General features: G+C 43.5%; 1 protein-coding gene across 6 annotated transcripts in view; it reads right to left on the bottom strand.

Annotated features, from left to right (window-relative positions):
• PLEKHG3 (pleckstrin homology and RhoGEF domain containing G3) overlaps nt 1-24,504 on the bottom strand; it is a 62,068-nt gene that overhangs the window by 27,153 nt on the left and 10,411 nt on the right. For 2 of the 6 annotated variants that reach the window (XM_036218377.1, XM_036218378.1), the window contains exon 2: nt 18,116-18,185. The exons of 2 other annotated variants lie outside the window; for them this stretch is intronic. The gene's annotated coding sequence lies outside the window, so the exon portion shown is untranslated. Of the gene's footprint in view, nt 1-9,894; nt 10,014-11,079; nt 11,960-18,115; nt 18,186-24,504 lie in introns of those variants that run through there. 2 more of the 6 variants (XM_036218379.1, XM_036218382.1) reach the window with 2 other exon arrangements.

Genomic DNA, 24,504 nt, shown 5'->3' with positions numbered 1-24,504 from the left:
TTCTATGATGGAGCTTACAGTCCAGTGAGGAAGAAGACCACAAAAGGCAGACGAATAGCTAAGAGAGTGTGGCTGGGGGTTAGAGACTTTGTTGTGTAGGGAGCCCGGGAAGGCTCTGAGGAAGACTCTTGAGCAGACACCTGATTGATAAGAAGCAGCCAGGCTTGCAAAGTTCTGGGAGAAGAGCCTTCCAACGATCTTTTCTCCTACCCCACCTCAGCCACACACACCCACACATTTGATATGTCCTAGACCTCATCATCACCAATTAGGGCAGACTTCCAAAACATCTTGCTTTTAAGCAATATATTCTTTGCAACCATTGAAGAGGTACTCAGTATAAAAAAATTACAAACCACACAATTAAAAAAAAATACCACAAAGGACTCATAAGATGGAATAAATGGTACTCGAAGAGCTAGAAAAAAAGAAAAATCCGAAAAAAGAAACCTCTGAAAAAATACTAAATGGAAATGAAATATACAATGTTGAAATTTAAAATCTAATAAGTAGATAAACAGAAAATTAAATACAGCTAAAGAAAGAATTAATGAAATGGAGGGAGCAGAAAATGAGGAAATCCTCCTGAATTGCAAAGCAATATGATTAAAAAAAAAAAAAAAAACCATCAAGAGACACAGAGGTCCACAGAGTTCCATAAGAAGAAAAAGGAAAGAATAGGGGAGAGGCAATTTTCAAAAATGGAAAGTATATGAATTTTCCAGAACTGAAGATAGGCTTGTCTTCAGGTTGAAGGCACACCCAAGTTTAATTTAAAAGAAGTTCAGATTTAGTTACATTATACATAGTATAAATGCAGAATATCAACAACAAAAAAGAATAACTTAAAGAATTATAAGGAAATACTGGACAACTATATGCCAATGAATTAGATAACTTAGATGAAATAGACAAATCCAGAATGATACGAACCAATGTCTGACTCAGGAAGAAATGGAAAATCTGAAGATACCTGTTAAGAAGACTGAATTAATAATTTTAAAACTTCCAATTAAAAAAAAAAAAAAGCTCAGGACCAGATGGCTTCACTGGTGAATTCTACCAAACATTTAAAGAAAACTTAATACCAATTCTTCACAAACTCTTCCCAAAAATAGAAGAGGAAAGAACACTTCCCAACTCATTCTATAGGCTGTATATTACCCTATATCAAGACCAGACAAGACATTATAAGAAAAGAAAGCTACAGTCCAATATCCCTTCTAAATATAGCTATAAAAACCCTCAAAAAAATATTAACAAATTGAATCCAGCAACATATAAAAAGGAGTATACACTATGACTGTGTGGATTTATCCCAGAAATACAAGATTGGGTTTAAATCTGAAAACCAGTTAACATAATTCGAGGTATTAATAAAGTACAAAAAACACCTGATCAATAGACCCAGAAAAAAACCTTTGACAAAACTGAACACCCTTCCATGATAAAAAAAGCACCGCACAAACTAGGCATAGAAAGAAATATCCCCAAACTTATAAAAAGCATCTACAAAAAACCCACAGGTTACTTCATACTTAATAGAAAAAGCTGAATGTTTTTCCCTTGAGATTAGGAATAAGACGAGATATCCCCTTCATGGCACTTCCATTCAACATTATACTGGAGTTCTAGCCAGGGCAATTAGGCAAGAAAAAGCCATCCAGATCGAAAAGGAAGAATTAAAACTATCTCTCTTTATATATGGCAGGCTCTTGTATATATAGAAAATCCTAAGGAATCTACCACAAACTATTAGAACTAACAAAAGAGCTCAGCAAGATAGCAGGATACAAAATCAACACAAAAAAAATATGTCTATTCCTATACATAAGCAGTAAATAATCCAAAAATGAAATTAAGAAATGAAACAATCCCATGTATAATAGCAACAAAAAGCATAAAAATACTTTGGACTATACTTAACAAAAGAAACACAAGACTTGTGTACTGGAAACACAAAACACTGTTAAAAGAAATTAAAGATCTGAATAAATGGAAGGATATCCCATGTTCATGGATCAGAACACTTAACATTCTTAAATTTGGCAGTACTCTCCAAAACTGACTACATATTCAATCAAAATTCCAGATAGATTTTTGTACAAACTGGCAAGCTCATCCTAAAACTCATATGGAATCCAAGGGACTGAGAATAGCCCAAATGGGAAAAAATGTGAATAGACATTTCTGCAAAGAAGATATACAAATAGCCAAAAGGCACATGAAAATATGCTCTACATCATTAATCATTAGGGAAATGTAAATCAAAACCACAATTTAAAAAAAAAACAAAAACACACAATTAATACCACTTCATACACACTACGATGGCTAAAATCAAAACAATATTCAATAACAAGTGCTGGTGAGGATGTGGAGAAATTAGAACACTTGTACTAATTTGCTGCTAGGAATGTAAAATAGTGTCGCCTTCTGTGGAAAATAATTTAGCAGTTACTCAAAAAGTTAAAAAGATTTAACATACAACTCAGCAATTAATTCTACTCCTAGATACATACCTGAGAAGATTGAAAACATATATCTACACAAAAGTCATATACAACTGTCCATAGTAGCATTATTCATAATAGCCCAAAAGTGGAAACAGCTCAAATGCCCATCAACCGATAAATGGATAAACAATATGTAGTATGCCTATACAACAGAATATTATTTGGCAATAAAAAAAAGAATCAAGAACTGATAACATGACACAACCTGGATGACTCTTGAAAATATGCTACGTGAAAGAAGGTAGTCAAAACAGACTACATATTGTATGAATTCATTTATGTGAAATCCCAATCCATAGAGATAGAAAATAGATTAGTGGTTACCCAGGACTGCGGGAAATAGGAAATGATTGTTAATAGGTACAGGAGTTCTTTTGGGGGGGATGATAAAATTCTTTTAAGATTAGATAGTGGTGATGTTTGTGCAAATCTGTGGATTTACTAAAAACCCCTGAACTATATACATTTACATAGGTGAATTTTAAGATATGTGAAATATATCTCAATAAAGTAATAAAACAATTGATCGAATCTAAAAAATAAGTCAGCAGGAAAAGTATAGACTATTCGATAACTAGTACTGGAAAAATTGGCCATTCCACTGGGGGGAAAAAAAATCAGTTTCATCTTATAAGGTTGAGTGATCCTTAGCCTTGGCTGAACATAAAAGTCACCTGGGATGTTTCATAACCATGCCTGGGTCCCACCCAAAGATATTTTTATTTTACTGGTCTGATCTGAGGTAAGTCTCAGACATCAGTATTTTTTTTAAAGTTCTTCATGAAGCTATTATGTGTAGCCAGGGTTGAGAATCAGGAATTAAAAAAAAAAAAAAAAAATACATTCAATATAAGTGTAGGAAGCCAAATTTAAATTTAAAACAAAACATATTAATATATATTTATTTATTTATTTACTTATAAAATCAGAGTAGGAAAGGATTTCTTGAACAAGACACCGAAAGTACAAGTAAGTCTGACATCAAAACCAAAACTTCCATATGACATTAATAAAGTTAGGACAATCCAGAACTAGATATAATGAATATGACCTGCAAAAGATAGTTATTTAACGCACGTGTATGTGTTTGTGTGTGTGTGTGTGTGTGTTCCTAAAAATCAACAAGAAAAAGACAATGGCAATTAAAACTGAAAAAGTACGCAGGACCTTTAACATGCCGCAAGGTGGGGAGACAGTGAGCTAGGGGGCAGGGGTGGGAAGCTTTTCACCATATTCCCTTTTGTGGTTTGAATCATGTGGATGTATTACCTGGTTAAAATTTTTTTTTTTAATGTGAAAGGCAAAGACTCAGAATAAATAAAAAGAATTAGCCAACAAACATGAAAAATGCTCATCTCTACCTGTAATCAAAGTGCTAATTTTAAAAAACGACTTATAAAATAATTTTAAAATATCATTTCATATCTACTAGATCAAAAGACACGATCCAAATGTTAGTAAAATAGGAGCTCTCATATTTCTATTAAGAATATAAATTGGTTACAAATCGTTTGGGGGCATTATTTGGCCAGCAGTATCTTAAAAATCTCAATTTATGACCCAGTAATCCCACTGCTGACACACACATTAGAGAAGATTGGCACATGGATGGTCAATACAGTATTTACAGTGGTGTGAAAATGGAAACAACTTAAATGTCTATTAATAAGGGAATTGATATAATTATATAATACATACCAATACAGCTAAATGAATAACTGATTTAAATACGTCAACATGGGTAAATCTAGACCACATTGTTGGATAGAAAATCCAAGTTCAAGAACACATTCAACATGATTACGACAAAATTAAAACAACATGATATATAAATGACAGATTACAGTAAAAAGTATAAAAACACGCATAGGAATGAGGAACCACATTCAGGAGAATGTTACGTCTGAGGAAGAGAAAGGGATAAGGGAGAAAAACAAAGGGAACTTCAACTGCACCTGTCATATTCTATCTCTATAACAAATGAGAGAAGTAAATATGATGAAATTACCATTTACCAGGTCTGGGTGGTGGGAACATGGGGGTAGGGAGATCAGCGTAACAACCAGTGCCAAGGTTGAACAGCACAGCGTCTCTCAGCAACACCCAGGACCAGAACAAAGGAACAAAGCTTCTGACGGAGAGAGCCCTGGGATTTTTGAAACGGCAGCTCCTCCCTGTCATTTTCTGGCCTCAGAAAGTGCTGTGTGGCACCCAGGCAGGTGCTTCAAATGTGACTGCATTGAAAACATTCTTGTTTCCACTTGAGGCAAGCAGCCTTTGGGATAACTGGCAGTCTGCTTGGATGGCACTGATAAGGTTGGACCCATCCTGGCTCTACCGTTACACAGTAAAACCCTGACTAGCTGTCCAAAAAGCCACATTTTCAAGAGAGTGCCAAGTTTCAAAACAGTCTGGGGTAGCGTAAGAGCATGTGCTCTCTATCTAGAGTCATTCAGAAGTCCAAACCTCACTCCTGCCAAGTCTTAGCTGAGTGATCCTGGAAAAGTGACCAACCTCGTGAGGACTCAGTTTCCTTATTTGTGGATGGGGGTAACCCCACTTATTTTGCCTTTTTAAGAGAATCAGTGATGCTACATTTTAAAAAATTCTAGTCAATCTGGGAATCTTTCAGAAATATGCTGCCCACTTCTTTTCCTGCCTTCCTGAACAGAGTCAAGGGAATGTAACCTTTCCTTGATGACTCGGCATCACAATTGCAGTGAAGCATTAATTATCAAAATGATGATTTCCCCCAAGGGCCAACGTTTGCCAAGCCCTTCACCCGAAACAAAATAAATGACCCCCGCACTCTTACACGAGTACTGGCTTTGCATAGCGTTTTGGTCTCTGTCCACTCTCACTGTCAACTCTCAGTTGCACTGTGGTCATTTTTCCTCTGAATGCCAGTCTCTTTATATTCTTTGCTGCTTCCTTTCAATCATGGGCTTGGAAATAGGATGACACCACTTATACATAAAAGTTAAACAGGGTCCGAGGGGATCGGTGTGAAAAAAATGGAGGAACTTGAATCCTGGAGGCCTTCTTACCTGTGTAAGTACAGATAAGTAAGGCTGTTGGACAGCCAAGTCCTGAATGGCATACAAGTGTTATGGGATTTTATGGAACACATTATGGGATGAATCATATTCACAACTATAAGCACATCCTACTGTCCACTTGGGGGCAAACTCTGCAGCAGACCTGGGAGGACTGGTCCCAGGGACTCCAGGCACCCTCTCACTTTCCCAGGCTGGAGGAATACAAGCCAGCCTGCCCCTCCGCCAGAGCAGCTGGCTACAGGTTAATGTCTTAGAATCTTATATCCTGGGCACTTTCAGATAGGAATAGAACGTTTGTGAAGAACATAAAAACTTCTTTAATTCCTAAGGTTTCATCACACAGTAGGATTTTACTAATTCAACAAATATTTACTAGAATTCTATCATGCAACAAGCACGGGGTTATAGCAGTGTGTAGGAGAGAGAGAGGCTATGTGAATACTGGTCCCCTTTTCCTTTCAATAAACACTTGCTATCTATTGCTCAAGAACCTCCAATTTACACATACACGCACACACACACACACACACACACACACACGAGTCTTGCAGCCTGGGACATAAAGGATATATAAAGGATATGAATTTTTAAGAGCTCCCGGTACCTGTAGAACTCATCTCTCCTCTTGGGATCCCATTACCACAGTGAAATAGACTTCTCTCCTCCTCTTGCATCCTCCTGCCATTCTCAACCAGACTCCAGCAATACTCAGAGCAGCTTCTGGGACCCTCAAATTGTGTTTCCCGAAAGCTACATCAAAGCCACCATTGCACCTACTGGAACCTTGTTCAGGTCCTATGTTCAGCCCAAGTCTGCTCAGCATGAAATAATTTAAGAGTCCTTAAAAATCCACCCCTTGATCATCAACCGAGGCTCCCTCCCCAGAGGCCAGCAGCAGAACTGTAAAAAGCCCGGCTCTCTCTTTGCTTGCATTCCCAGTTGGCAAGGGCCCCCCTGGAGCTGGGCTTGACCCCTACCACTGTCTTCTTCTTCCTAATCTCATGGAGCAAAAGCTGGAGGAGATGAGACCAAGCCCAGATTACTCTCAGGATGGGACCCCAGCACAAAATCATCGAGCCTTATTGATTATACCGTTCTGGATGGTATGTGAGATCAAAGAGGAGTCGAGCACATACCCTCCCCTCAGAGAGCTTCTAATCAAAATATAGAGAACAGAGCTGAGACCAGTTGCCAAGGCCAAGCTTTGTCCCAGACAGCTAACTCCAGAGGGGCTGCCAGCATCTCTAGAAGCACCTACTTACAACCACAGGTTAATCGAGCCTGCCCAGTTTTCTTTCTCCTGTGACTTGAGGTCACCAATATCACAAAAATGTCTAAGGCTGTTCGGGGCCCTCTTTGCAACTTCCTCTGAGGCCAGATCATATCTAGCTTTAGCTGGTTCCCCAGGTACCAACTGGCTGGCGCAGAAAGTTCTTTCACCACAGGGCCTGCCTGGCTGGCCGGTGTGTGCAGCTGGGCCTTCAGGGGGAGTGTTCTGGCTGACGACCACTTCCCTGGGCCCCACCCCTCCACCACCCAGCTTCCTGAGCTAGGGCAGGGCCCCCAGGAAACCGCTCACCGCAGTTTTGACAGCAGTCTTTTAGATGGGCACCTCCCTTTGAGGTCTGTGGTTCCAGCTGAGAGAAGAGACTCCTCTGGCTGGCTGGGCGGAAGTTGCACAGAGCTGAGCAGAGTCCGGCCAGACCCTGAGATCTCACAGTATGTCCTTCCTTACTCTAAATTCCAGTCCATGGTGGACCCTTTTTGACTCTTTTTTCGGGGCTGCCTCTGAGCCTCCATCAGAATCCTCTAGCCCACCTCCGCAGGCTCTCCTAGAATAGCTCTCCCCACCCCCTTCTCTCCTTTTCTCATCCCCTGAGCATAATTTATCTACATGACTTTGGGGGAGGGTGGAGAGCCTTTCTAGTGAGAGGCAGAACAGAGAGACTAGAGTGTGTGATTCAACGGGGCTGAGAGGAAACAGAGGGAATGCCAGAGCAAGGGAGGGTCAGGGCTGCCCCCAGCTCACCCAGTCACCAGAGGAAGTCTCACCCACCTGGGAGTCTTGCATTCTCAACCATCAGGAATCTAGGGTCGATTAGAAAAACCTAACTAAATAGAAAGTCTACACTAACTAGGATTTTTTTTTTCACCTCTCTCTAATTCCCCATTCCTGCCTAATACTTGAAATGGAAAACTTTTCATCTACAGTTCTTAGTTTTAAATATCCTAGGCTACTCCTGCTGAATTTGGTTGGAGAAATGACAAAAAAACTATCATTTATTGAACACCTCTGTAGGCTTTGCAAAGCACTTAACATACATCATCTCATCGTCCGTTCTCACAGTACCATACGCGGTAGGTATGATGACTAACTCCATTTTACAAGTGAGAAACACAGCCGCAAAGGAGTTTAGCACCACTGGGCTCGTAAGCTGTCAAGCTGGGATCTGAACCCAGGTGCATTCAATTCCGAACCTTGCTCCTCAACGCTGCAGTGTGTTGTGCTGCAGTGTGTTGCTAGAACTGGGTTTCAAGAAAAGGAAATCAGAGATGAAGGGAAATATCTCCTTCAGGCATTATCTCAAACATCCCTTCTTCGGGACACTTCCCAGACCACCCCATCTAAAACATCATCTCATCCCCTTCCATGACAATTCACATCCACCTTCCTTATCATATTTTTCTGCTTCTCACTAACATGCTTTCTATTTCAATGATTTATCTTGCTTATTGCCAGCTTCTCCCACTAGAAGTCAACTCCATAGGTCAATGATTGTTGTATATTTTGTTCACTGCTATGCCTCCTGTGTCTGGCATTCATACGTAGCAGGCACCAAATAAATGAGTGAATGCTTTAAAATAGAACTAGGAGAAATGAATATAGTAAGAAAAAGATGATACATTCATTCATGGGAAAGAAAAGGGATAAAAAAAAGATAGTGAGAGAATCTGGCCAGAATCAAGTGGGGGCCCCCAGGATGGGCCCAACATGAGGGTCCACCAGGCCTGCTGTGACTCCAGTAGAACATTCCCACTGGCAGTAGTGACTTCCAGCAGCCAGGTGTCCAGCCTGAGGGCTTCTGCTGGGGAGGGTAGACCTGGAACAAAGGCCAATGGACGTGCAGCTGGCCAGAGAGGAGGGAGAGAGCAGCCGCCTGGGCCAGAGTGGGCAGCCTGGGATGGGGGAGGGGGGCAAATGAGCTGAAGAGAGCCCTCAGTGCAGCTGCAAAGGCAACACCCTCCCAATACCCAGAGTCCCCTCAACCCCAAACACAACACAACAGAAAATAGCTAGATGGCTTCACAATTAACCCTCCTAGGTCAGCACCAGCCAGGACTTGCAGCAACCCTCCAGGCTTGGAGCCAGAGCCTTCACAGGGTTGGGGAGGGCGAGTAAAGGGGCAAGCCTCCAGTCTGGAAGACAGTCCCTTTTCCTCTCCAACCCTGATCGCCCCTTAGGCCATGGCCTTTGGCCTTATCCAGTGTAAACACAGTGACCCTGGGGTAGTTGTGGATTTGGTAAGGCAAATGTTGACTCTGGAGCTGAAATATTACAGGCCAGGAGTATAAACTCTCACTATTGGCTCCTAGTATCTACTATCTCCTGTGGCACACGTGGGACATACCCAGTAAATTATAAAGCTCTTGAGGGCCCCTCCTAGCCACAGTTCAACCTTTACTTTGTATAGTTTATGGAGCACTTTCCACATGTATGGATGGATGGCTTCATTTGATCCTCGCCACAGCCTCTATAAGGAAGAGCAGGCAAGTAAGTACCCCACTTTATTCACATGGAAACTGAGTCAGAAAAGATATGTGACTGCCCAAGTCACGTGGGGAAAAGTATCGATTAGACAGAGTGAGGAAATCTGAGTTCTGGTCCCTATTTGGCCATCAGGGACCAGGCTCAAATCACCTCCCATCTCTGGGTTCTTCTGTCTTCACGTACATGCAGTAGGCTAATCTGAGGTGCCTTCCAGCCCAGGTGATTCTCAATCTTTGAGGCAGTAGAGCCAGGACGAAAACTCAGGCAAATCCTGTGTTGGACTCCCAGGCCAGTGCTCTTTCCACTCCCTGCCATGCCATTTCTAATCAAAGCCCCCAAGCTCTTCACAAACCCCTCCCTTTGCTTCAATTACTTGATTTGTCCCATCCTCAAAACAGATGCCCAGGGAGCCAAGGGGCTGCCCAACCCTCCAGGAAGGGAGTGGGAGCAGCAGAGTATGATTAGCAGGTGTAAAAGGAGATGAGGCAACCCAGGACCACAGGGAAGGGATGAATAACAAAGAGAAGGGGAAGAGAAGGGGTATACTTACTACTTGGGTCCTTACTCCCTAGGTTTTCTGCTGGGGATGGTCAGGGTAAAGTACTCTCAGTTAAGTCACTCAGGATTCCACTCCAGACCAAGTAGAGAAGGGGCTGGAAAGGCACTTTCCTGAAGGGAGGCAGGTGATTTGGGGAGGTTGGAGCGGGGGAGAGGTGGATGTCACTACTCTCCCTGCTTACATTATTTCTTGAGCAAGGTGGGTGTGATTGGGCTGCATGAGAGGCCGGGCTGGGAAGACTCTAGGAACCTCCAGTCCAGGGCTCCCTGCAGGGTGATATAGTCTGGGTTGCCTCCTGGGGGCCCCAGAGTAGGGGACGGTCCCCTTTCCTCTGCCAACAGTTTAGCGAGTGACCTCTGAGATGAGCCTCTTACAACGGCCACTAACGCCGCCCCGCCCCCGGGCCACACCTCTCCAGCCTCCCCCATTACATTTCCCACACCGTTCTTCCTTTTGTTTTCAAAAGCAGCTCCAAAGAGCAAAAGCAGCTACCTAAAAATGTCTTGAAATTTTCAAGCTTGCACGCCTTTTCCTAGCTTTCTGAATCAAAGGGCTGCGATTGAGAGCAAATCAATCAAACCGACTTCAGGAGTGGGCAAGGTCGAGGTAGACGGTGGCAGACAGTGGCCTCTGTGATTTCTGCTCCCCGAATTCCCACTTCTGGCACCCACTCTAATCCCTCCAGGACATGGGCTGAGATTCCCAAGAGCCAGCACCGTGTGGCACAACCCGGAACAGGCTGCTGGCGCCTCTTGGGCTCCCAAGACCAGCGGCTCGGGTCCTTCCCAGGAGAGTCCACCCCGCGGGGCTCACAGTCGGGGGCAAGGACCAGCCCTCGGGCGCCCGAGAGCGCAGGGCAGCGGGTGGTCGCAGCCTCGAGGGTTTCCCGGGTTTCAAACTGAGGCTCTCGGAGGCACGCGGTTCGTTCGCTCCTTTAGTTTCCGGGGTGGGGGCTGAAGGACAGACAATGTCTCCTTGTACCAGCCTCCTGCGCTCCAGCCCTGGGTCGGGAGGGTCGCCTTGGTGGGAGCCAACGTGTAACCCCGGGCCCTCATCCTCGCCCCGCAGGGGACCGAGCGGGTACCCCGAGACGGTAGGGAGCTCAGAGCGACCCTGGTCACCGCCACTCCGCCGGCTGCACTGGCGAGGGAGAGGGGAGAGCTGAAGGACACTCACCGAGCTGTGGCCGCCCGCCGGGTCCCGCACGCACGGCGCGCGCGGCCGCCCAGGTGGCGCGACGACGCGGGCGCGAGTTTGAAAGTCGCTTTCGGAAGGGGTTGAGGCTGCAGGCGGCTCCCGCCCACGGCCAGCCCCCTGGCCTCCGACCCAGCCAGCTGCTAGCGCGGCCCCCGGGGACCCCAGCCCGAGCACGGCTTCCCAGCGCCCGGCAGGAAGTTGGGGCCGATCCCGAGCTGCAGCGGGAGGGAGGAGAGACGGAGGGGCGGACCAGGAATTTTTCCAGTGGGTGGAGACTCGGGCCGCGGCTGGAATCCAGCAATTGGCGGCTCCCAGGGGCCCGGGGAAACTTCCCGGCGCTGCGAGCTGGAGCTGGGGGTAAAGGCTGCGGCGGCCGCGGGCTCAGGCGAGGCTGATGATTAACGCCCGCAGGTGGGGCGAGCGCGCGGAGCTAATGGCTGGTGTGGGGCAGCCGAGGTGCTCCAAGATGCAAAGAGGCGCGTGGTAGGGTCACCCTGGTGTCACGGAACTAGTATCACTGCCTCTCGAGAGGGCACCAGACAGCCCAAACATCCCCCACTGTACGAACGGGAAAGTGGGCTTTCGAGTGAGTTACTGGTTGGAATCCGATTTAGGGTCCTGATCCCACAAGAGCAGGTCACCTCGGCAGAATGGCAGTCTTGAATTCCTCCCCGAAACTCGGTGACCCTTTACAGATGTAAAGCCAAACCACAGAGAAGCTGACAAAGAGATTAAGAAGCTGATAACTTGGAAGCAGTCCACCTAGATAGAGATAGTTGGGGTGGGTGGGGGATGCAGAAACCTATGTGACAGAGGACCCCATTTTTTGTAAAACGAAGACAGAATCTGTCTCATTTTTAAGTCTGTATATAATCATGTGGGCATGGAAAGATACATACCTGGAAAATGGGGTTGGGGGAACTCAATAAGAATAGGCTAGATTTTGAGCAAGAGCATCCCAAAATAATTCATCAATAAAGGTCCTGAGAAAAAGATGCAGTCCTAGCACAAGGCCAGAGAAGAGAAGCCCAGGGTGGGACCTTGTGAGAAGTCCCACTGGCTAGGTGTTATCACCAGCTCCTAGGGAGGAAGAAAGGGACACTGATATCAGAACCACTGGGTTCAGATATTTGATACCTGGTGTAGACAAGTGTGTATAGTAAATAACATTTATAGAATGGTCAAAAATAAAACAAGTCCAAAAAACAAACAAACAAACAAAAACCTGTTCCAGGCAAATGCGAGCTCCAGGTGATTTGCAGGGAGGGGAAGGGCGGGCGCGGAAGGACATGGCTTTCAGGTGACTTTGAAACAGGATCCTAGCAGAGGATGGGTGAAGACAGCTGGGCCCCTGACTGCGGGGGAGGAGGTACGCGCTGGGCCTAGGCAGCCCAGGAAGAGGGACCCACATTCCTCAGGGAGGGGGATCCGCTCCAGCCTTGCAAAGCCCTACACTGGCCAAATGGGAAGGTGAAAGTCGAGATTGCGGAACGTGGGGTCGGAGGTGAACACCGCCAGGTCTCTGCCAGATACAGCCGGCCACTCTCGCGGCTGGAGAAAACATTGAGAGGCCCCCGTGCCTTCCTGCCTTCCAGAGGATAGGTAGTCCATCCTCAGACTTCTGTCTTTCTTTGATCCTGCTTGCTTCTCTGGTTATCTGAATCTGGTCATCTAAATCATCCTATCAGTCCCTTCCTGCCCACCTCAAACTCTAGCTTCCAGAGGTCAGTGACTTAACTCAACCATGACCACACCCTTTACTCCTCAGCAACGGCAGGTAATAGTGTTAATGACAGTAATAACTCATTTAGTGCATGTTTACCTTAGTAGGGCCCCTGCCACGTAATTTACAAACATTGTCTCTCTCCATTCTCACAGCCATCTCGTGAGTAACTATCCTTACGCCCATTTTACAGATGGGATAACTGAAGATGGGAGGGATCTAGAAACTTGGCCAAGATCACATAACCAGCAAAAACAGTGAGCGACTGACAAGGTTCCAGAAGGTCTCACATCTGAGTGCTTACTATGTGCTGGCTATTATTCTTAGCCCTTATAGGAACAGTTGCAGTCGCAAAAGAAGAAACTGAGGCACATAAGCGAGTGTGTGGTAATCCTGGGATTCATAACAGGAGAATGCCGCTCTTCACCCCTATCCTGCTTTCTTTTTGACACTTGTTATATCCAATTCAGCGCTCGATTATGTCTTGCATTGTTTCGAATTGTTTTAATGTGTATATAGCTTATTTCAAAAAAAGATTGTCATCTTCCCTTATGGTAGACGTCACATAGGAAGTAGTGAAGCAATGCTAAATTCAAATGAAATGACGCAAACACTTTATGAGAAATCACACAGTTTCACCTCTAAGAATCAAAATCTGTGTCTGGGCCCAGGAGCTCTAGGCTGCAGCTCTTCCACAGCTCAAAGCCTCTCTCCTTCCTGCCCCTACTGATTCTTGCTTTAGTCGCCTCAGCTCCCTGCTATTAAGTGCTATTAAATCACTTATTATTATAATAATATCTTGTGCTTCAGTAATGCCTCAGTAATGCCGAGATCTCAAAGTCTTCTAACAAATAGAGATTGATTAATCTTCGCTGTAACCCCACTGAGATGGGGAGATGGGAGTACTTTCCCTCATTTTATGGGTGAGAAAACTGTAGGCAACGCAGAGTTGAAAGGACTCATTACTGAAGTCAGTGACAGGGTTTCTTCTTCCAACCCTTCCCCTCCGCCTTCCTAACTCTTGGCTGCCAATGTTTGCATCAAAATTTCAAATCCCAGAGACAAAGGCCATTGAGTTTTCACAATAAAGGACATTTCCAAACTGTCATTTCAGCTGCTCTATTGTGGTAGACTCAGGAGAGGGAGGAGGCAAAAACACAGGGAAGGTCCCTGGGACTCTGTGTGCATCCAGCCCTGAGGAGCCAAGGCTTGCTGGGATGGGGGAACCAAACCCCTAAAATTGGAGGAAAACCCTGTCGAAGGTGACTTATAAAGCGCCGCCATACTTAGAAACTCAAGGTTTCTAGAGTTTCAAGTTGCATTTTAGCAATGTTTCTCAAAGTGTGAGCCACAGCAACAAAAGAAAAAACAGATAAATTGAACATCAACAATATTAAAAATGTATGCCTTATAGGACATCAAGATAGTGAGAAGATAACCCAAAGAATAGGAGAAAAATTTTGCAAATCATGTATCTAATAAGAGACTTCAGAATACGTAAAGAACTCCTATAACTCAATAATAAAACAGTAAATAACCCAATTTAAAAATAGGCAAAGGATCTAAATAGACATTGCTCCAAAGAAGATATACAAATGACCAATAAACAAAAGCTACTCAACATTATTAGCCTCCATGGAAATGCAAATCAAAAAAATGAAATACTTCATACCCATTAGAATGGCTAAAATCAAAAATAATAATAATAAGTGTTAACAAGGATGTAAAGAAATAAGAAGGCTCATGCAGCACTGGTGAATGTAAAATAGTGCAGCCACTTTGGAAAACAGTCTAGCAGTTCTTGAAAAGGTTAAATATAGAGTTACCATATGACCCAGCAATTCCACTCCTAGATATCTACCCAAGAGAAATGAAAACATCTGTCCATACAAAATCTTGTACACAAATGTTTATCACAGCATTATTCATAATAGCCAAAAGGTAGAAAAAAACCCAGTGTCCATCGGCTGATAAATAAACAAAATGTATATCCATATAATGAAATACTATTCAGTCATAAAAGGGAATGAAGTATTGGTATATACTACAACATAGATGAATTTTGAAAAGATTATGCTAAGTGAAAGAAGCTAGTCACAAAACACCACATGTGTATAATTTCATGTATGAACTGTCAAGAATAGGAAAATCTATACAGAGAGAAAGTAGATTAGCTGTTGCTTGAGGTGGGGGATGGGGCTAAGTAGGAGGAAATGTGGAGTGACTGCCGAACAGGTTTGGGGGTTTTTTTAGTATTTTACAAATACTAAAAATATTGAATATGCTAAAAACCGTTGAATTGTATACTTTCAATGGGTGAATTGTGTAGTATGTGAAATCTCTCTCAATAAATCTGCTATTTAAAAAAAGTGTGAGCCACTACATCTGTTCCAGAGTTACCCAGGCTGCCTGTAACCAGAATCTAGCGGAATCCTCTGAGAATCTTCTGTGGACAGGACCCAACTCTACATTTCCCCAGAGGACGCTGAATGAAGTTCAATGCAATAACAGGCCTCACAAGAGAGCGTGATTCAGAGGCTGTGCCCCACACAGGCTTCCTGAAATGAATAAAGGAATAAATTGGAAGGTCTGTAACTAACCCTGAGAGGGCAGTAGCCTTGAGCGGGGAAGGTTGGGGGTGGGGGAGGTCCTCTTCCTGAAATTCTTTATCAATAGCTTCTTTCTCCCAGTCTAGACTCCTTGGTGTTAGAAAACTCTGACTTGGGAAAGGGGTAGAAGGTGTGGGGGATGGGAGAGGGAGACTTCTTCTCTCCTTACTGCCTTCAGACTCACAGCCACTGTTGTGGGGAGCTCTTGAAGGAAATGAGCTGTTTGTTTGAGATTGTGTCTGCAACAGAAACATTTGCCAATCACTTGTGGGTTTTCAAGAACCTGGGAGCCATGTGTAAACCATTTCTGGAGATCACTTATGTTCACCTTTGTTATCAGGAGATAAAGGGACTGTAAGTCAGCATTCACAACACCTGAGATCAGGAAGTTGGAACTAAGACATCAGCCTTTGATGATCTAGGGGATGATTTATATATAAAAATGGTGAGTCTAATCTGACTTCTGGCCTTCCAGCCAGAAATTTTTCTATTTGCATCACCACACGTAGATGGATAAAGTGCAAACATTCAAGCTTTACCTACCCTAATGCTAAAGTGAAAGATTTTCTTGGGTGGATCAAGAAACTATGGGCTGAAATGATGTTTTGAGTTGTCTGTATATCTCATTTATCAATGTCATTAATATCCCTGGAGGCTTTCCACTCCAACATAAGACTTGCAGACCTGACCATTCATAAGAACCACCTGGGAAGTTTCTGACTCAGGACTGAAGCAGACTCCAGGAATCTACATTTTTAATAGCAAGTAATTCAGATGCAAGAGAGATCCACAGACCACACTTTGAAGAACACTGGTCTGAATTCTGCCTTGTGTCTTTCCCCACCATGGTACTACCTCTTTCTTCCCTGAAAACACAGAACTCAAAAATCCTGCAATCCTTCCCAGTACTTCAAAGATAAAAGGACATGGTTTTTAAGACTTCAAGATGCTAGAATAAATAAGGCTATTACATTAATCAGATGGAAGAGTTTGACTTTGATTTATGAGAAATGCTTAATCTTCAACACCTTGGTGATAAGCAGGGTGGGGTACACCCACCAAGTATTATACTGTAACCCTCAGAAACCAAATTAATGAGAGCTTAATAGGAGGTAATTGTCCAGTTACTTGCAGATGGAGGCAGTTCTTCCTGACTGTAATTTTGGTTGTTGATGTTTTCTTCCTAACAGGGGCCTATGAGTTCCCAGCCCTGACTTCTCTATCTTGTCTAAAGAGAACAGAGCAGCTGTGCCAAGGAACCAGTGGGGACCAGATCTGCATACCCTTACTTTGGTTTCTGTGCCAGACCATACAAGAAACATGGGGTGCCTATAACCAGATTAGGGCAACTGGGGCCAAGTCCATCTAGTTTCTGAACTCACCAGAATTTCCTCCAAGGTGGATGAGGACTTGACCCAAAGATGTTTCTCTATCTGAGCAGTGACCAGGCTCATGGGCCCCACATAGTCCTATTTTGTTCTCATTTTCCAGCTACTCCCATCAGAACCTCAAATCTCTTCATGAGTGGTTGGTTCTTTGTGGAGGTCACTCTGGCCTGCTCTCTTTTTCACTCTCCTGCTACATAACTCCTTTCTTCTCATTCATAGAAGTTTCCCAAGGTCTCTTGCAATCCTAGAAATCTTGAATTCTACCATCTTAAAGAACCCCCAACTGGATCTTTTAGCTACAACAAGTTCTCTTTTGCTTTCGCCTCCAAGCTTATCAAGGGAGAAAAGCCTGGCTTCATAACCCATGACGCTATGATTCAAATACCTTTATCCCATCCCTGGGGGTGTCCTGCTAGGTAAATTATGAGGATAGCATCATGCCAGAAGTAGCACTAAGTGCATCAACATTCTCATTCCATCCTCCCACCAATTTGTTGAGGCAGATAATAGTTCTCTCCCATTTTACAGATAAAAACATCAAGTCTCAGAAAGGCCAAGTCACATGTCCCAGGTTATTTGGCCTTTAATGGCAAACTCAGAAAATGTGCCCAGGCCCTTCTGCAGCCTAAATTTGTGCTCTTAACTAGCATCCTGCCACCGAAATACCCCACTCCAACTCCCAAGGAGCCGCTAGACCAAAGCTGAGAAGGTGAGAGCAACTTAAGCAAATTAAACACAAGAAATGTCTCCACCCTACTCTATCCAACCAAACCGGTGTGAATTGTCTTACAACTCACCAGAAAGCCCTCTAGGCTCACAAGTAAGTTATAGGCTTGTCCAAGGGCTGGCAAATTGAGTGATGGGAAGAAAAGAAAGAATGCTTTCAGGGTCAAAAAGCTGATGAGAACAAAAAAAAAGCCAAAGCCTCTGATTACTTGTGACGTCTCAAGCCAGACAGCTATAAAAGGTAAGGCAGGGTTTTGCCTGGCAACCACAGAATTTTAAGCCCTAATCACAACTCTGCTTTCTGTTCCCAAGGAATAGCCCTGCTGCTAGAGCTCAGAGAACATCCTGTCCTGTCTGCCCCAGGGAGAGGCAGAGGGAGCAAAGCTGAGGTTTACCAAGTGCTGCTGAAAGGAGTGAGGAGTTGGCCTCCCACTAGGCTCAGATACTCCTGCAGAATTGTCTCCAGAACCATCCTCAGCCCCAGCTGCAATGCATACCACCCCATCTCACAGTGGATCTTGCTGTCCCTATGACAATGCTCTCCCCTCCGCCTCCCTCTCACTGCTCACCTGTATCCCTGTGGCCCATGGAAAGGCACCTTCTCAGGCATCCAGACCAGGATGGAGGGCTTTGTCGTTCCTGTGGAAGTATGGCAGTTGTTAAGAGCACAGGCTTTTGAGTTAACTTACCTGAATGCTACCTCTACTTCTTAGGCAAGCCATTTAACCTCTCTGTGCCTCTGTTTTCCTCACTTGAAAATGGGATGAGTCGTAGTACCTATCTTATAGGGTATTATTCAGGAATAAGTGAGAAAATATTTGTAAGGTACTTAGCACAGTTTGTGGTCCACAGAAAGAGGCAACTAATAATATTATTTTTATTTTTGCTTCTAAATATTCAGTTCCCAAGCCCCACCTCGATATCCTAGTTTCCCTAATGCCACATCAAGTCAAAGAATCTGGAAGAGGCCCTAGAAGTCACCTAATATTAGAATTTTTTCTCTATGTAACTTTCACACACATATATGTCTAAGAATAAGATAAAATCCGTAAAGTATTTAACATGTGCCTGGGATATATAAAGGTTCATGATAATTTATGTGCCAACTTGACTAGATTGTGGGATGCCCAGATACCTGGTGAAATGTTATTTTGGCTGTGTCTGTGAGGGTGTCTCCAGAAAAGATTAGGTTTGAATTGGTAGGATGAGTAAAGTAGGTTGCCCTTTCCAGTGTGAGTGGGCATCATTCCGTCCACCGGGGGCCTGAAGAGAACAAAAAGGTGGAGGAAAATTGGCCTGACTGCTTGAGCTGGGACATTGGTTTTCTCCTGCCCTTAGCACTCCTGGTTCTTAGGCCTTCAGACTCAAACTGGAATCTGCAACATTGGCTCCCTGGCTCTCAGACCTTTGAATTACACCATAGGCTTTCCTGGGTCTCCAGCTTGTAGGCAGCAGATTGTGGGATTTCTCATATTCCATGATTACATGAGCCAATACCTTAGCATAAATCTCCTTATTTTTACATATTTATATTATATTTAATATTTATGTTTATTTATGCATAAAAATATATATCTACAATATTTATATTTAGATACATATAAAAAGATTCAATGGGTAGGTAGATTGGTAGATGATAGATTGATAGATAATTCATAGATATATAGATAGATAGAAAAATGATAGATAGACAAATAAATAGAAAGTGTATATAGATAGATAGGTAGATAGATAGATAGATAGATAGATAGATAGATAGATAGATAGATAGAAAGATAGATAGATTCTGTTTCTTTGGAGAATTCTCACCAATACACTAATACAGCATTTTTTGTTATTGTTGTTATTTGTTTATCTAGGTAGGCTTTTACTGAGTATTTATCCATTTAGCTATCCATCTACCTATCCATCCATCCATCCATCTATTCAGTAGTCACTTGTTGGGTGTCTTAATTTCTGAGAGACACATACTTAATATAAGACATGGCATTGTCCCATGAAGGAAATGCATAACCAAATCAAAAAGGGACGAGCTAGAAAACAATCAGAACAGGCGAGGACCTCACTGTGCAGCATTTTCTATGCTCTCAGATGTGACTATTATCATACCTGATAAAAGGGAAGAGATTCTGTCTCTTTTATGAATGGCTCAGAATCCATATATTCAAATAAAGCTGTCTTTCAAAGAATGAGGATATTTACTTATCTCAACGGTCTTCTAATCACTCAAAAGTCTTTTAAGTTATTATAATAACTTCAATGTTGGCAAATCCTAGGCTTTAAAGGTTGGGGTAGGATATTTGGCAAATAGCTGACTGCCATTCAGATCCAAGTCTTGTGGAAAATGTAATTTCAAACTGCATTAAAATGGATCCAGAACAAGGAGACACTGTGGAATAAGGATGCTAGCTTCTCCCACATGGCTCTTGAGCCAACTCTGAAGGCATTTCCAAAGAGGAGCTGGTTCAAGTCTGTGCCTTTCCCCACCCTACACCCACTTCTCGGTCTGTCCTCCTCCCCTAGGAGTTCAGAGAAGTCTGGGGCACAAAGAAACCTCTCCACTATCCTCAGTGACATAGGAAACCTCCCCTGGAAGATTTCAGCCTTCAAGCAAAGATCTACATTCTCAACTCTTCTCCATTCTCTCTTTTATTTCTTCACTTTCTCCATTCTCATTTCCTGAGGTGAAAGAGAGTCCTTTGGTAAGAGACTAGACAAATGCAACCCACTGTCATCCTGGACACTTAGTGGAATATTTATCTCCTACTGAGGAGAGCTGCAGACAAACTTGACTCCTGTCACTCTCACACTGGATTCCACAGGTTTCTAATCCACAAACATTCACTGAGGTTCTGTTATGTGCCAGGCATTATGCTGGCTCCCGTCAGGGACACAAAAGCATCAGATCTCATCTCTGACTTCAATCCAGTGAGAGAAGATGACAAACCGCAAACACATAACAGTAAGATCTTTAAAGTGCCACTCTAGACAATAAAAGCCAACATGGTATAAGACATTTAGTGTTCTTTGATAATTATAGTTAGTACTAGAAGCCAGAGAGTAGAGGCTGGGGAAGGCTTCTTGGAAGAGGTAGTCTGTAATAAGGGTCTTAAGAGATAGGGAGGATTTGGGGGAGCTGAAGAGGAGAGGAAATATCAGGAGCAGAAGACAGTGCTGGGAAGGCCAACCTGCCGTCGATTTGTCTGTGTGTGGCCCTGGTATTCGTGAACTTCTGATTTATTTCTTATTTCAGGCTAGCCATACCTTGCAGGTATCTTGGCAATGACCTGAACTTGGTCTTCAAACAGAGGACTGAGAGCATTTCTACTCTGCTTCCCCTCCTAAGTATTCAGACTTAATGACTCTGTATTAGTTAGGACTCTTTTGATTGCAAGTGACAGACTCAATACAAACTAACTTTAGCAAAACAGATTTTAATTGTCTCTTATAACTGGAAAGTCCAGGTATGGACGTTAAGACACAGCTGGCTCTAATAATATTGCAGTGGTCTGTTTTCGCTCCCTTTTTCTACTCTACTGAGATCCACTTTACAGGTTGGCTCTCATTGTAAGGCAAGGATTCATATTCTCTGAGCTTATCAACCCCAGTGGAAAGAGAGGAAGTTTCCCTCCTAGTCCTCTCCTGAGCCCCTTGTCAGTATCCCTGACAAAGCAGGTAACAACGTTTCACTGATGGAGTCAGAAAATTAGCTGTCATGGGGGAATACACATCTGGTGCAGTGGGGCGGACCCGAAAGACTAAAATAACAACCATGGACTGATATGGGGAAGACAGTAAGGTCGTGCTACATAAGGATAAGGCTGCGCCTCTTATAGACTTATCCCACAGACACATGTCCCTACTTCCTCCCAACCCTAACAGTCAGACTCTTCACAGGGGAACAAATGGCTCATTGCCAGGAGAGCCTTTGTAGGGACAACAGCTATCTCTCACAGGACACTACAGTGTCTGTAACTGGATAAACATCCAAGGAGATGTGATGTTCAGGAAAGGGATCTGGATCAGAAGACCAGGTTAGGCTGGGATACCCTCACACTCTGGAAAATTCGTGAAATGGATTTGATGGGGAGCAGAATAGAATCCCTGCTATAGGCCAAAACTCACTTACAGAGTTGGGATGGCAGCTTCTGGACTGTAGCTTTCACACTCAGGAAGAGCAAGATTTCAGAGCCTAAGACTGCCCTGGACTCAATACTGAGTGAGGACTGAAGGCATTTCCACTCTGCTCATTCGCTGCTTTTGAATTCTCAGTAGGCAGCAAGCTCTGGGGGCCCCCAGCCTAAGAGAGCAGCAGCTTCCAATTACTCCAGATCATAATCATAGAGGAGAAAAGAGAGAAGAAGCTTAGGACAGCACCATCTAACAGGCCTTTCTTTCTGTGATGGTGAAAGTGTTCTAGATCTGCAATGTCCATTACATTACAGTAGCCACTGGCCACTTGTGGCTATTGAGTGCTTGTAATGTGGCTAGTACAACTGATGAAAAGAATCTTTAATGTATTTAATTGAAATGAATTTCAATTTCAACAGCCACTTTCAACAGTGGCTATGTATTGGACACTAAGCCTCAGAGAACATCCTTCTTCCACCCACCTTGGGGCTTGGAAGGGAAAAGGCAGGATAAATTGGAACGAAACATCCCAATTGACGATCTACATCAGGAAAGACAGGTGGTGAAGAATGGGAAACAGGGAAGACCCCTGGTGTCAACCTCCTTCCTAAACACAGACATCAGCTGCCTGAACCCTGGCAACTGTCATCCCCCAGCCTCTCCCCCTGAGAGCCACTGCCTCGGAAAAGGACCTCACGAAGGGTCATGTGAGGCTACCAGGTGGCTCTAAAGCCACAGTCCAGTGAGGAAGGAAATAACTTCCATGCCTCCAAATAGCCCCGGAGGGAGCCCCCTCACCCCCGCCAACCCCATGATTTTGGAGACTCCACATCCCACACTCTTCCCCAAGTATGGAAAGTATCTCACGCTGTGCCTGAGAACACCAGCTCATATGGTCATTAATGACCAAGTCCCCATGGGATTTCGGTTCCACGTGTGTTGACTGAGTGCCTCCCAGAGCATCGGAGGAAAAGCTGAACTTAAATAATTTCCTGTCCAAGAACAATCTGTCACCTAACACAGTGGGAAACTATCCAAGCTAGCCAGCAGAGTGACATGGTTCCACCCACACCCTCCAGTCTAGAAAGTGATCTGCTCTATCATGACAGGGACTAAGAGAATGGGTCCTGATAATCCAGGGGAGACCTAAACCAGCCCTGCAAATTAACACCAAAGCACTATCTCAAGACTAAAAGAAAAAAGTGAGCTTGTGGAAAAGTAAGTCAGTTAATCAAATGCTTTCGCATTGAACTCAAATCACAGCTTACAAAATACAGGCACCAGAAGCCGGACTACAGCACTGGGTAGATACAGGCAGGGCTGGAAGAACACCAACAGCAGGAAATCCTGTAGAGGTGAATGGATGGCAAAGAGGACTGTGTGCCAGGCTGATGCCTACCTACTAGGCTCCTTTCCGTGCACCTTCCACTCTATCCCATGACTCTGCCTCATGCTTCCTCCAGTTTAGAGACCATCCCGAGAGGTTGGGCCTTGACCAACTCCCTAACTGTCAAGAGGATGAAGGCAGGAGGCTGAATGTTCATGTCCTGGGCTTGTTCTGGTCCAGGAGGGACTTAAACACATTTTTTACTTTCTCTGACCATAGTTTCTACTTCCAGTTGTGATGTCCTTTTTAAAGAACAAATTAAGCTTGTACTTCCATGTTCATTGCAGCATTATTTGCAATAGCCAAAAAGTGGAAGCAACTCAAGTAGCCATCCAGGGATGAATGGATAAAGACAATGTGATATGTACATACAGTAGAATATTCCTCTGCCTTAAAAAGAAAGAAATCTTGTCACAAACTACAACATGGATGAAGCTGAGGACATTATGCTAAGTGAAATAAGCCAAATATTATAGGATTCCATTTATACAAGGTACCTAAAGTAGCGAGTTCATAGAACTAGAAAGCAGAATGGTGGTTGTCAGGGGGCAGGGGAGGAGGAAGTGTGGAGCATAGTTTCAGCTGCACGAGAGAAAAAAGCTCTAGAGATCGTTTGCACAACAATATCAATACAGTTAATATTACTGAGCCATAAACTTAAAAATGATTAAGATGGTAGATTTTGTCGTGTGTCTTTATGACAATTAAAAAATTTTAAATAAAGAAATAATAAATACAGCTTTCTGTGTATTCTCTTATCATACATTGGCATTATTATATTTGCCCATTATGGAAAATGTGAAAAATTGAGACATTATTTCTTGTAAGTTTTGTGAAAATAAAACCTGCCCATAAATTAAATATGATATAATAAGGATTGCAGAGAAAAGAGATTCCTTGCCCACTCCTTTCCAGAGACTACCAGTTTTATACTTTTCTGTCTGTAATGGCCATCACCCTAACATGAAGTAATTTGCCATGAAACTTGTATTTATCAACTTCAAGTATCTATGACTCCTCCCTAAGACAGGTGGAGATTTAGCTCACTAAACCAACCCCTACCTTTCTCCCTAATTCTCTCTTCAGTCATTACAGTTTTTAGTCATTCTGCTGGTTATCTTTGTAACTTTAAACAATATACTTAAAGTTCACTTGATCTCCATTTGGGTCAATTTTCAATTGTCTCTTTGCTCAGTAAAATGAGTTCATTAGGGCCCTCGACTTGTCTTTCCACCAAGATGTCCCCTTTCACTCCCCAACTTCTGTTAGTTATACTTCTACATTTATGTTGTTATGGTTGGTAACATTTAATTCAGTCTTTCTCTTTTACAATAGACTGATTCTAGAAATTGAAAACCAACCCACCATGCTGACATAATTGTGGCTTCGTGGTTCCCTCAGTGTGGCGGCACTGCATTTCCCATTCTATGGGTCCACTAT

Source organism: Rousettus aegyptiacus, unplaced genomic scaffold, assembly GCF_014176215.1.
Source record: "Rousettus aegyptiacus isolate mRouAeg1 unplaced genomic scaffold, mRouAeg1.p scaffold_m13_p_3, whole genome shotgun sequence".
NCBI classification, from domain to species: domain Eukaryota; kingdom Metazoa; phylum Chordata; class Mammalia; order Chiroptera; family Pteropodidae; genus Rousettus; species Rousettus aegyptiacus.
The sequence above is the reverse complement of the archived record's forward strand: the minus strand, read 5'-3'. Positions and strand labels throughout refer to the sequence as shown.